Raw genomic sequence first — 14,880 nt, 5'->3', positions numbered from 1 at the left:
GATCCATCCTTATATTTCTGTTACTTTTTCAAGGCAGGCCAGAAGAACTGGAGAGCAGGAGCTGACTGCCTACTCACTGGGCCTTAGGGTTCAAATGGTATAGGCTAAATCTGGGGACTTCACAACTCTCTGAGAAAGAAACCCAACAAACAAATTGAACTACAGGTTCAAGCAAAATGAAGCAGAAGAATCATGACCATGTATACTGGAGAAATAGTTTTTCATGTGTTTCCACATAGAGCTCTCTGAGAGGGGGTACTGATTTCATGTAGCCACGTGGCTCATCCATGCCATCCAGACATACCCAGGACCCCTGAGAGCACATCCATTTGAAGCCATGGCGATCTGCAAAAATCCAGCTGAGACCTGCATGAGAAATACTTCCAGACTGATCTTCCAACTCTTTTGAAATCTTTTCATCATAGAAACTCTATTTAATTCCCCACCCCCCTTTAGACCCAGGTGTTTCTCCCAATGCACTGCTGATTATCACCTGGTGATAACTGCCCAGCACTAGGGAGGCTCATTCCTGGGAGTAATGGGGAAAAGGTGTTTATTTTCAGGGTTTGCTTAAGCTCTCGGTTTAAAAAACACACAGGTGCCACTTTTATAAACTAAAACTGTGATAGGGGATTTTTTAAATCTAAATGAGGAAGAGAGATCAAATTTCACATTACACCCAGGGATGTAAACCTCCCTGGCAATGGGGAAAAGAACGCCCAGGATGGGCCAGAACCTGGCATCAGGGGATTGAGGAAGCCTTATTGACCAAAAGGGAGAAGAAAGAAATGAAATAAAGTTTCAGTGACTGAAACAGAGTCAAGAGGTTATCCTGATGCATTATATAGATATCCTTTTTAAGTTAATAGTATTGGGGTGGCTAGATGGAAGTACCTGAAACTGATGAACTGTGTTCCAGTGCCCTTGATTCTTGAAGACAACTGTATAACTATACAGCTTTTACAATATGACCATATGATTGTGAGAACCTTCTGTCTTTCACTTCTTTTATCCAGGATATGGACAGACAAGTGAAAAAATAAATTAAATAATGGGGGGGATAAGGGGTAAAAAAAATTGGGTGGCTTGAAATATTAGTGGTCAATGAGAGGAGGGGTAAGGAGTATGGATGTATGACTTTTTTCTTTTTATTTCTTTTTCTAGAATGATGCAAATGTTCTAAAAATGACCACTGTGATGAATACACAACTATGTAATGACAGTGTGAGTTACTGACTGTATACCATGGATGGACTCAATATATGTAAAGATTTCTCAGTAAAAATATAAAAAAATAAATAAAAAAGAAGATACACTAGGAAAATGACCAGGAAATTTGGTCAAATTTGCTACCCGAAATTTCCCATGTTTCTGCTTTTTAGTTTCCCTTTAAAATGCATTTGTCCAATTATCCTCTAGGATTATCCAATCCTACATGCTAAAGCCACTCACTGTATGCCTAATTATTTGCTCTTTTCTATGCCTAATTATTTGCCCTTTGTAAAATAGGGAAAATCACACTGACCCTTTACTACCACCACTGTTATAACGTGTAATGATCTTGACTCCGTCAGGTCTGTGATAACCAAAAGGGTAGTCACTTGCCATATACACCCCCTGAGAACTTGAAATGTGGCTAGTTTGAATTAAGATATGCTATGTAAAATAGCAGATTTCCGAAGACTTAAAGAAAAAATACAAAATTTTCACTACTTTTTATATTGATTACAGAGGAAACATTTTGTATACATTGGATTAAATAAAATATATCTGATTGAAAACCTAAAAAAATAGCAATACATGATATGTTGACAACGAAAAACAAAAGCTTAAGACTATTCATACTTTCACCAAAAGGGAAAGACAATTCCATAAATTATTAAAACATAAGCAAACTACAAATTTAAAATGGCACCTACCAAATCAATACTGGGAATCCTTTTATCTCCCATTCTCTACCCCTGATAAGGAATACATGCTTAAGAGAAAATAAAGGCTCCACCCAGGAGCCAATCAACCATGTCCAACATGGAGAAACACCTATTCAACCTGAACTTTGCAGCCAAAGTGCTGAGGAATGCCAAGAAATACGACAAGGAGGAAAAGGCTGAAAAGGCCAAGATTAAAACACCATTCAGAGAAAGCAACATGGAAGTGGCAAGGATACATGAGGAAAATGCCATCTGACAGAAGAACCAGGCAGTGACTTTCCTGAGAATGAGTGCACAGGTGGACACCAGAGCGCAGACAGTGGTGATGCTGGGCAAGGTGACCAAGTCCACTGCTGGTGGTCAAGTCGATGAATGTGACATTGGAGACCATGAACCTGGAGTAGATCTCAGGCCTGATGGACAAATCTGAGTGCCAGTTTGAGGCACTCGACATGCAGACACAGCAGATAGAAGACATGATGAGCAACACAACGACACTGACCACTCCCCAAGGCCAAGAGGATATACTGCTCCAGGAGATGGCAGAAGAGGCCAGCCTCAACCTCAACATGGAACTGCTGCAGGGGCAGACTGGCTCAGCGGGCATGAGTGTGGCCTCGGCCAAGCAGGATGAGCTTTCCCAGAGACTGGCCAGCCTGTGGGATCAAGTGTGATGACAGAAGGGTTCCTGGCCACAGCCACTTTCAGGTATTCATAGAACTACCCCTGCCCTCTATATAATATGGAGACATAATACACTAGGAATTGAACAAACGTGAATGCTGAAATGCTCTCTATTTAAGATGTTTCTATCTTTGGGTTTAGAGTGCTCACCAGATACATTAAGAAATGCCAAGCTTTCTCCACTGTTAACTGAATTTTATACAGTTCTGTATAACTTGTGATGATGTGTATTTTTATAGCTGCCTTTCACAAAACTAGTTAATTTGGTGCTATAAAGCTTTCTAAAAAATGTCATTGGAACTCTAGTTCTCGTGTACTCAATTTTCTGTGTGGAATTCAACAAATCAAAGGGTTTTTTGTTTTGTTTTTTAATTTAGTGTATCTGATAATACCTGTAATTGATACATAAAAATTAAAGAGGAAAGAGTAACTACTTAGTTTGATTACACAGCTATCAACATCTCATTCAACATATTTAATTAACAGTGCTATTTCCATATATTTCTTTGTTTTTTGCTCTTCTTTTTTTGCCATCAAAGTAAGACTACAATGGACTATTTTGTTCTAACTTGTTTTGCATAATGCTCTTACTATTTGCATCCTATAGGTTTTCATGTAACAATTATCTTTGCTAAAATGGAAAAAATAGCAATTTCACTTATGGGGAAAATTGCTTGCTCATTTATACTTCTATTTAAATAGAGTTTTTAAAAAGACTTACCAAAGAAAAAAGACAACAGAGGACCTGGCATATTTGATGGGTCTGTGGCTGGATTTTGTTACAGTCAGCCAATGTCAAAATGATTCTCTATGGATTATATATAATTTTGGTATTCCCTGAACACTGCTAACTTGTCTCCTGTCGTTGATCTTGCTGTTTCTCTTTTTAGTACCTGTTTTAACATATGCTTCCCATAAATTTCTCCATTAAAAAATAAAAAAAGCAGATGGCCCCAATGTTGGGGGCCTCTTGCCTCTATCATACTGGACAAGGGCCCACATACTCCCTCTCTGGACATATACTCAATACATTTTCTACCAACTTGCCTTTAAAAAAAAAAAAGACTTACAGGCTCTGTAACACTTTTCTAATTATTTTCCTATTTCTACCTTCCACTTAGACTTTTTTTTTTTTTTTTTTTTGGTTCATTTTTTTTTTTTTTGGCGGTTTTTTTTTTTTATTAATTAAAAAAAGAATTAACAAAACAATTAGAAATCATTCCAATCTACATGTACAATCAGTAATTCTTAATAACATCACATAGTTGCATATTCATCATTTCTTAGTACATTTGCATCGATTTAGAAAAAGAAATTAAAAGACCACAGAATAAGAATTAAAACAATAATAGAAAGAAAAAAAACAAAAAAAACAAAAACAAAAAGCCTATACCTCACATGCAGCTTCATTCAGTGTTTTAACATAATTGCATTACAATTGGGTAGTATTGTGCTGTTCATTTCTGAGTTTTTATATCCAGTCCCGTTGTACAGTCTGTATCCCTTCATCTCCAATTATCCCTTCTCTTTTTTTTTTTTTTTTTAATTAACGGAAAAAAAGAAATTAACCCAACATTTAGAGATCATACCATTCTACACATGCAATCATTAATTCTTAACATCATCACATAGATGCATGATCATCATTTCTTAGTACATTTGCATTGGTTTAGAAGAACTAGCAACATAACCGAAAAAGATATAGAATGTTAATATAGAGAAAAAAATAAAAGTAATAATAGTAAAATCAAAACAAAACAACACAAAACAAAACAAAAACCTATAGCTCAGATGCAGCTTCATTCAGTGTTTTAACATGATTACTTTACAATTAGGTATTATTGTGCTGTCCATTTTTGAGTTTTTGTATCTAGTCCTGTTGCACAGTCTGTATCCCTTCAGCTTCAATTACCCATTGTCTTACCCTGTTTCTAACTCCTGCTGAACTTTGTTACCAATGACATATTTCAAGTTTATTCTCGAATGTCCGTTCACATCAGTGGGACCATACAGTATTTGTCCTTTAGTTTTTGGCTGGATTCACTCAGCATAATATTCTCTAGGTCCATCCATGTTATTACATGGTTCATAAGTTTATCTTGTCTTAAAGCTGCATAATATTCCATCGTATGTATATACCACAGTTTGTTTAGCCACTCTTCTGTTGATGGAGATTTTGGCTGTTTCCATCTCTTTGTAATTGTAAATAATGCTGCTATAAACATTGGTGTGCAAATGTCCGTTTGTGTCTTTGCCCTTAAGTCCTTTGAGTAGATACCTAGCAATGGTATTGCTGGGTCGTATGGCAATTCTATATTCAGCTTTTTGAGGAACCGCCAAACTGCCTTCCACAGTGGTTGCACCCTTTGACATTCCCACCAACAGTGGATAAGTGTGCCTCTTTCTCCGCATCCTCTCCAGCACTTGTCATTTTCTGTTTTGTTGATAATGGCCATTCTGGTGGGTGTGAGATGATATCTCATTGTGGTTTTGATTTGCATTTCTCTAATGGCCAGGGACATTGAGCATCTCTTCATGTGCCTCTTGGCCATCCGTATTTCCTCTTCTGAGAGGTGTCTGTTCAAGTCTTTTTCCCATTTTGTAATTGGGTTGGCTGTCTTTTTGTTGTTGAGATGAACAATCTCTTTATAAATTCTGGATACTAGACCTTTATCTGATATATCATTTCCAAATATTGTCTCCCATTGTGAAGGCTGTCTTTCTACTTTCTTGATGAAGTTCTTTGATGCACAAAAGTGTTTAATTTTGAGGAGTTCCCATTTATTTATTTCCTTCTTCAGTGCTCTTGCTTTAGGTTTAAGGTCCATAAAACCGCCTCCAGTTGTAAGATCCATAAGATATCTCCCAACATTTTCCTCTAACTGTTTTATGGTCTTAGACCTAATGTTTAGATCTTTGATCCATTTTGAGTTAACTTTTGCATAGGGTGTGAGAGATGGGTCTTCTTTCATTCTTTTGCATATGGATATCCAGTTCTCTAGGCACCATTTATTGAAGAGACTGCTCTGTCCCAGGTGAGTTGGCTTGACTGCCTTATCAAAGATCAAATGTCCATAGATGAGAGGGTCTATATCTGAGCACTCTATTCGATTCCATTGGTCGATATATCTATCTTTATGCCAATACCATGCTGTTTTGACCACTGTGGCTTCATAATATGCCTTAAAGTCAGGCAGCGCGAGACCTCCAGCTTCGTTTTTTTTCCTCAAGATGTTTTTAGCAATTCGGGGCACCCTGCCCTTCCAGATAAATTTGCTTATTGGTTTTTCTATTTCTGAAAAATAAGTTGTTGGGATTTTGATTGGTATTGCATTGAATCTGTAAATCAATTTAGGTAGGATTGACATCTTAACTATATTTAGTCTTCCAATCCATGAACACGGTATGCCCTTCCATCTATTTAGGTCTTCTGTGATTTCTTTTAGCAGTTTTTTTGTAGTTTTCTTTATATAGGTTTTTTGTCTCTTTAGTTAAATTTATTCCTAGGTATTTTATTCTTTTAGTTGCAATTGTAAATGGGATTCGTTTCTTGATTTCCCCCTCAGCTTGTTCATTACTAGTGTGTAGAAATGCTACAGATTTTTGAATGTTGATCTTGTAACCTGCTACTTTGCTGTACTCATTTATTAGCTCTAGTAGTTTTGTTGTGGATTTTTCCGGGTTTTCGACGTATAGTATCATATCGTCTGCAAACAGTGATAGTTTTACTTCTTCCTTTCCAATTTTGATGCCTTGTATTTCTTTTTCTTGTCTAATTGCTCTGGCTAGAACCTCCAACACAATGTTGAATAATAGTGGTGATAGTGGACATCCTTGTCTTGTTCCTGATCTTAGGGGGAAAGTTTTCAATTTTTCCCCATTGAGGATGATGTTAGCTGTGGGTTTTTCATATATTCCCTCTATCATTTTAAGGAAGTTTCCTTGTATTCCTATCTTTTGAAGTGTTTTCAACAGGAAAGGATGTTGAATCTTGTCGAATGCCTTCTCTGCATCAATTGAGATGATCATGTGATTTTTCTGCTTTGATTTGTTGATATGGTGTATTACATTAATTGATTTTCTTATGTTGAACCATCCTTGCATACCTGGGATGAATCCTACTTGGTCATGATGTATAATTCTTTTAATGTGTTGTTGGATACGATTTGCTAGAATTTTATTGAGGATTTTTGCATCTGTATTCATTAGAGAGATTGGTCTGTAGTTTTCTTTTTTTGTAATATCTTTGCCTGGTTTTGGTATGAGGGTGATGTTGGCTTCATAGAATGAATTAGGTAGTTTTCCCTCCACGTCGATTTTTTTGAAGAGTTTGAGGAGAATTGGTACTAATTCTTTCTGGAACGTTTGGTAGAATTCACATGTGAAGCCATCTGGTCCTGGAGTTTTCTTTTTAGGAAGCTTTTGAATGACTGATTCAATTTCTTTACTTGTGATTGGTTTGTTGAGGTCATCTATGTCTTCTTGAGTCAAAGTTGGTTGTTCATGTCTTTCCAGGAACCCGTCCATTTCCTCTAAATTGTTGTATTTATTAGCGTAAAGTTGTTCATAGTATCCTGTTATTACCTCCTTTATTTCTGTGAGGTCAGTAGTTATGTCTCCTCTTCCATTTCTGATCTTATTTATTTGCATCCTCTCTCTTCTTCTTTTTGTCAATCTTGCTAAGGGCCCATCAATCTTATTGATTTTCTCATAGAACCAACTTCTGGCCTTATTGATTTTCTCTATTGTTTTCATGTTTTCAATTTCATTTATTTGTGCTCTAATCTTTGTTATTTCTTTCCTTTTGCTTGCTTTGGGGTTAGCTTGCTGTTCTTTCTCCAGTTCTTCCAAATGGATAGTTAATTCCTGAATTTTTGCCTTTTCTTCTTTTCTGATATAGGCATTTAGAGCAATAAATTTCCCTCTTAGCACTGCCTTTGCTGCGTCCCATAAGTTTTGATATGTTGTGTTTTCATTTTCATTCGCCTCGAGGTATTTGCTAATTTCTCTTGCAATTTCTTCTTTGACCCACTCGTTGTTTAGGAGTGTGTTGTTGAGCCTCCACGTATTTGTGAATTTTCTGGCACTCTGCCTATTATTGATTTCCAACATCATTCCTTTATGGTCCGAGAAAGTGTTGTGTAAGATTTCAATCTTTTTAAATTTGTTAAGACTTGCTTTGTGACCCAGCATATGGTCTATCTTTGAGAATGATCCATGAGCACTTGAGAAAAAGGTGTATCCTGCTGTTGTGGGATGTAATTTCCTATAAATGTCTATTAAGTCTAGTTCATTTATAGTAATATTCAGATTCTCTATTTCTTTGTTGATCCTCTGTCTAGATGTTCTGTCCCTTGATGAGAGTGGTGAGTTGAAGTCTCCAACTATTATGGTATATGAGTCTATTTCCCTTTTCAGTGTTTGCAGTATATTCCTCACGTATTTTGGGGCATTCTGATTCGGTGCGTAAATATTTATGATTGTTATGTCTTCTTGTTTAATTGTTCCTTTTATTAGTATATAGTGTCCTTCTTTGTCTCTTTTAACTGTTTTACATTTGAAGTCTAATTTGTTGGATATTAGTATAGCCACTCCTGCTCTTTTCTGGTTGTTATTTGCATGAAATATCTTTTCCCAACCTTTCACTTTCAACCTATGTTTATCTTTGGGTCTAAGATGTGTTTCCTGTAGACAGCATATAGAAGGATCCTGTTTTTTAATCCATTCTGCCAATCTATGTCTTTTGATTGGGGAATTCAGTCCATTGACATTTAGTGTTATTACTGTTTGGATAATATTTTCCTCTAACATTTTGCCTTTTGTATTATATATATCATATCTGATTTTCCTTCTTTCTACACTCTTTTCCATATCTCTCTCTTCTGTCTTTTTGTATCTGACTCTAGTGCTCCCTTTAGTATTTCTTGCAGAGCTGGTCTCTTGGTCACAAATTCTTTCAGTGACTTTTTGTCTGAGAATGTTTTAATTTCTCCCTCATTTTTGAAGGATAATTTTGCTGGATATAGGAGTCTTGGTTGGCAGTTTTTCTCTTTTAGTATTTTAAATATATCATCCCACTGTCTTCTAGCTTCCATGGTTTCTGCTGAGAAATCTACACAAAGTCTTATTGGGTTTCCCTTGTATGTAATGGATTGTTTTTCTCTTGCTGCTTTCAAGATCTTCTCTTTCTCTTTGACCTCTGACATTCTAACTAGTAAGTGTCTTGGAGAACGCCTATTTGGGTCTAATCTCTTTGGGGTGCGCTGCACTTCTTGGATCTGTAATTTTAGGTCTTTCATAAGAGTTGGGAAATTTTCAGTGATAATTTCTTCCATTAGTTTTTCTCCTCCTTTTCCCTTCTCTTCTCCTTCTGGGACACCCACAACACGCATATTTGTGCGGTTCATATTGTCCTTGAGTTCCCTGATACCCTGTTCAAATTTTTCCATTCTTTTCCCTATAGTTTCTGTTTCTTTTTGGAATTCAGATGTTCCATCCTCCAAATCACTAATTCTATCTTCTGTCTCTTTAAATCTCTCATTGTAGCTATCCATTATTTTTTCTATGTTTGCTACTTTATCCTTCACTTCCATAAGTTCTGCGATTTGTTTTTTCAGTTTTTCTATTTCTTCTTTATGTTCAGCCCATGTCCTCTTCATGTCCTCCCTCAATTTATCGATTTCATTTTTGAAGAGGTTTTCCATTTCTGTTCGTATATTCAGCATTAGTTGTCTCAGCTCTTGTGTCTCATTTGAGCTATTGGTTTGTTCCTTTGACTGAGCCATATTCTCAATCTTTTGAGCGTGGACAGTTATCTTCTGCTGCTGGCGTCTGGGCATTTATTCAGATTTCTCTTGGTGTTGGACCCAGCAAGGTTGTAATATTTTTCTGTGAAATCTCTGGGTTCTGTTTTTCTTATCCTGCCCAGTAGGTGGCGCTCGTGGCACACGTTTGTCTGCGGGTCCCACCAGTAAAAGGTGCTGTGGGACCTTAAACTTTGGAAAACTCTCGCCGTCCTGGGGGTTCGCTAGCCGAAGCGGCTTGAGCCGGCCCGGGGTCCGAACGCAGGGAGGGTTGCTGGTCGCCGCAGCCAGGGAAAGAGCCCGTCCGAATTTCCTAGTCGGCCCTGGGCAACAAGCGTGGCGGGAGGGCGCCAGCGGCAGCGGCCCGCCCGAGAGAGTGCACGTTCCCCGGAAGTCACGGGTTTGGAAGGGGCCTCCCCCACCCGTCACCGTTCTCCGCGGCCTGGGGGTTTCCGATCCAATTCTCTCAGTTGGTCCGGGGGCTGCGCGTGGTGTGGGCGCCAGCCGTCTTTGTTTCAGGGGACCGCCTCTCCAATTCTCCCAGCCAGCCCGGGAAGGGGGAAGGGAGTAACTCCGGCCGCTTGCCACCCCGCCCGGTAAGGCCCGCGCGCCTCGGCGATCTCACCCGAGCTGCTTCTCTTAGCCAGCCAGCCGTTCCAGGATGGGGTACGCTGTCTTTTTTATCTCTGTTGTGGCTTTGGGCGCTTTCTGTATCGTTTCTACTTCCCTAGTAGGTGTCCTGGAGAAGAAACTAAGATCCGCGCGTCTTACTAAGCCGCCATCTTCCAGGAAGTCTCCACTTAGACTTTTTATAAGGCATGTTAATCAGCATGGCAGTCATAATAATCACTGAATATTGCCAAAGAACGGTTGATTGGTTTGGGAAAACCCTGGGACTTTGCATGTTTTGTTTTATTTTTACACTCTTCTCCATACCTCTCTCTTCTGTCTTTTCGGTTCTGACTCTAGTGCTCCCTTTAGTATTTCTTGCAGAGCTGGTCTCTTGGTCACAAATTCTCTCAGTGACTTTATGTCTGAGAATGTTTTAATTTCTCCCTCATTTTTGAAGGACAATTTTGCTGGATATAGGAGTCTTGGTTGGCAGTTTTTCTCTTTTAGTAATTTAAATATATCATCCCATTGTCTTCTAGCTTCCATGGTTTCTGCTGAGAAATCTACACATAGTCTTATTGGGTTTCCCTTGTATGTGATGGATTGTTTTTCTCTTACTGCTTTCAAGATCCTCTCTTTCTCTTTGACCTCTGACATTCTAACTAGTAAGTGTCTTGGAGAACGCCTATTTGGGTCTAATCTCTTTGGGGTGCGCTGCACTTCTTGGATCTGTAAATTTAGGTCTTTCATAAGAGTTGGGAAATTTTCAGTGAAAATTTCTTCCATTAGTTTTTCTCCTCCTTTTCCCTTCTCTTCTCCTTCTGGGACACCCACAACACGTATATTTGTGCGCTTCATATTGTCCTTGAGTTCCCTGATACCCTGTTCAAATTTTTCCATTCTTTTCCCGATAGTTTCTGTTTGTTTTTGGAATTCAGATGTTCCATCCTCCAAATCACTAATTCTATCTTCTGTCTCTTTGAATCTATCATTGTAGGTATCCATTGTTTTTTCTATCTTTTCTACTTTGTCCTTCACTTCCATAAGTTCTGTGATTTGTTTTTTCAGTTTTTCTATTTCTTCTTTATGTTCAGCCCATGTCTTCTTCATGTCCTCCCTCAATTTATCGATTTCATTTTTGAAGAGGTTTTCCATTTCTGTTCGTATATTCAGCATTAGTTGTCTCAGCTCCTGTATCTCATTTGAACTATTGGTTTGTTCCTTTGACTGGGCCATATTTTCAATTATTTGAGCGTGATCTGTTATCTTCTGTTGGCGTCTGCGCATTTAGACAGATTTCCCTGGGTACTGGATCCAAAAGTTTGGAAGATTTTTCTGTGAAGTCTCTGGGTTCTGTTTTTCTTATCCTGCCCAGTAGGTGGCGCTCGTGGCAGACATTTGTCTGCTGGTCCCACCAGTAAAAGGTGCTGTGGGACCTTTAACTTTGGAAAACTCTCGCCGTCCGGGAGGTTCGCTAGCCGAAGCGGCTTGGAAGAGTTCGAGCCGGCCCGGGGTCCGAACGCAGGGAGGGTTGCTGGCCGCCGCAGCCCGGGAAAGCGCCCGTCCGAATTTCCTAGTCGCCTGGGCGACAAGCGTGGCGGGAGGGCGCCAGCGGCAGCGGCCCGCCCGGGAGAGTGCACGTTCCCGGGGAGTCACGGGTTTGGAAGGGGCCTCCCCCACCCGTCACCGTTCTCCGCAGCCTGGGGATTTCCGATCCAATTCTCTCAGTTGGTCCGGGGGGCCGCGCGTGGTGTGGGCGCCAGTCGCCGCGGTTTCAGGGGACCGCCTCTCCAATTCTCCCAGCCGGCCCGGGAAGGGGGAAGGGAGTGACTCCGGCCGCTTGCCGCCCCGCCTGGTGAAGCCCACGCGCCTCGGCGATCTCACCCGAGCGGCTTCTCTCAGCCAGCCAGCTGTTCCAGGATGGGGTACGCTGTCTTTTTTATCTCTGTTGTGGCTTTGGGCGCTTTAGGTATCGTTTCTACTCCCCTAGTAGCTGTCCTGGAGAAGAAACTAAGATCCGCGCGTCTTACTAAGCCGCCATCTTCTCCGGAAGTCCCTCTTGTTTTATTTTTAATAACCAAAAGTAGAAATAAAATTAGAACTGTATTTTAAGTTCTAATTACTTGCCTTATTTATTTGTCTTAAAGCAACAGCTATTACGAGAACCTTGGAAATATAAGTTGAAATATTTGACTTAGCCATGCAAATAAATATACATCCAGCCAGTTGGATGTCCGGGAAGAGAGAAAGAGATGGAATCGGTGAGGAAACTTAACTATGAGGCTACAGCCCGTCTGTACTTTCTTCCCTCATTCTAGGAACAGCTGCGTATTCTCTGAAAAGCGAACTGGTAGCCTCAAAGTAACTTGCTTTTGCACTGACAAGTACATTTATCTAAGTTAAAGACTTAAGGATTTTTTAAACTCCTTTCTGTCACTACAAGATTTCTCCAAAAGAGAATTCCAATGTTTCAAAAGAGAAAAAAGAAAAAAATTATAGTGATTCTTCTGAGTCCTTTAAAAGATTCTTAACCAAATGTTCACTATTATAATATATTTACCAGTGTGAATAAGTGTGTTTAAGAAAAAAACTGTTAACAACAGACAAGGAATGAATCTCCTATTTTATGCCTCTTGGTTGCTACTCAGCACCTTTTCTCTAGAAATCACACATCCCCTCTTAGTGCTAAAAGAAGTATTTGTGTAAGGGTTCAGCATGAGTCTTAACCCCTCTTAAGACTGGAAAAAAGTAATTACAATTTTAAAATAGTTTAGTGTTAAATTCTTTGGTAAACTGAAGACCCTTTAATAGTGGAGATATTCCCAACAAAACTAATGTATTTTGTGAGATTAAACGATGTTCGTATATGCATGAACTTTCTTGAAAGATGTTCACTTCAAACCAGCTGACTGTATATTTTTATGAACCATAAACATTGTTTTCAGAAGCACATTAGGCCCATGAATTTTCTTCTTCACTTTCCTCCCAACCCTGGCTTTTTTTTTTTTTAATCTTTTTTATTGTATAATGTAACATATATACAAAGCAAAGAAAGAAAAAGCAGTAATTTTCAGAGCACTCTTCAACAAGTAGTTACAGGACAGATCCCAGCATTTGTCATGGGCCACCATACCATCCTCTCAGATTTTTCCTACTAGCTGCTCTAGAATATAGGAAGCTAGAAGGAATATGTATTTTTTATCATTACAGTTGACTTTTTCTTTTTTGTGAAAAATAAGATATATATTAAAAAAACAAATTTCAAAGCATAGCACAACAATTAGTAGTAGAACAGACTTCAGAGTTTGGATGGGTTACAATTTCATAATTTTAGGTTTTTACTACTATCTGCTCTAAGATACTGGTGACCAAACGAAATATCAACACAATGATTCAGCAATCATACTCGTTTGTTAAACCCTACCTTCTCTGTATAACTCCATCATCACCTTTGATCTTTCTATCCCATTCTTTAGGGGTAGTTAGGCTATGGCCATTCCAACTCTTTCATGTTGGAAGGGGCTGTCAATAACATGGAGTAGGGAGATGGAAGTAGCTGATATTCTACAGAGGCTGGCACCTCGAGGTTTCAGGGCTTATCTGGTCCAGGAACCCATCTGGAGGCTGGTTTCTGGAAAATTACCCAAGTGCATGAAATCTTTGTAGAATCTTATACATTGCCCTAGGTGTTCTTTAGGATTGACTGGACTGGTTTCGGTTGGGGTTTGGAAAGTTATGATATATTTCCTCACTTTTGCAGTTGATGAAATGCTTAAATATAAAACAGAGAATTTATCAAATATATAATTTTAAATTTCATGTTAAAAAAAAACAAGGAAAAATTTTTTTAAAAAACAAATTCATCCAAAGCTGATATCACCCTATACAATGTAACCACCAGTACAAAAAACTTTCCTCTATGCAAATATTTAGATCTCATCATATTAAAACACTACTACACCAATAAATTCCTAAACATAAGCAAACTACAAATTTAAAATTGCACCTACCAAACCAATACCATTAACTATATCATGAAGTTCTTTGCATATAACTATTTTTATTAGCTGCACAGCATTTTAGGGCATGACTGCACCTCAGTATTCTAAATTATGCTCTGAACTACCTTTACAGACCTAATACCACAGACTACATTATTGATATGCCTTACTAACTTCTTGAACTCTCCACCACAATAAGATTTCTTTGACAGCATGGAACATTTATACATCTAGTATCTAAAAAGCTTAGCACAGTACCAGGCACATAAGGACTCAGGTATCTATTGAATCCATGAGAACTTTAGAGTGAAAACAGAACACTAAGATACATGGATTGCAAAGAAAACTTTATAGTAGTGTTCAGTATTAAAAAGAAGCAATCTGACACAACCAAACTTCTGATACACTCCATTATTTCTCTTATTTTACTAATATTAACCAAAAGCTGCTGAACTTTTTCAGATACAGCTTATATATGAATTTAACGACTCTCAGAAGTATACTTATTAGGAAAAACTAACCCACGTCTAAAACCAATATCTGAAAATTTGAAAAAAAAATTATACTTTTTTTTTCTTTAAATACATAAAAGATACAGGAATCTTTTATTTAAAGATATTTCTACAGTCTTATTCTTTTACCCAATTACTATAATGCTTAATTACACCTACAGAAATCAACAATAACAGCCGTAACAAATCATTAGAGAGCTAACATTATGATACAGGGTAATAGTTACCTGATCCTAGCTTTTTATTTACTAATACTTATGGTAGAATATACACTGACATTTTCTTCTAGCACTTTTCTGGGTCCAGGAGAAAAAAACAGGAACAGAATATGCCCACC

The 14,880-nt window shown here is 38.4% G+C and overlaps 1 protein-coding gene and 1 pseudogene across 4 annotated transcripts in view; one reads left to right on the top strand and one right to left on the bottom strand.

Moving 5' to 3' along the window:
* EPB41L5 (erythrocyte membrane protein band 4.1 like 5) overlaps positions 1-14,880 on the bottom strand; it is a 235,550-nt gene that overhangs the window by 141,267 nt on the left and 79,403 nt on the right. The window lies entirely within an intron of this gene.
* Positions 2,020-2,605, top strand: LOC143676247 (charged multivesicular body protein 1B1-like; annotated as a pseudogene).

The sequence above is a fragment of the Tamandua tetradactyla genome, chromosome 3 (genome assembly GCF_023851605.1).
Source record: "Tamandua tetradactyla isolate mTamTet1 chromosome 3, mTamTet1.pri, whole genome shotgun sequence".
Lineage (NCBI taxonomy): Eukaryota > Metazoa > Chordata > Mammalia > Pilosa > Myrmecophagidae > Tamandua > Tamandua tetradactyla.
Note: the sequence above shows the minus strand (reverse complement) of the source record. Positions and strands in the feature narration are given on the sequence as shown.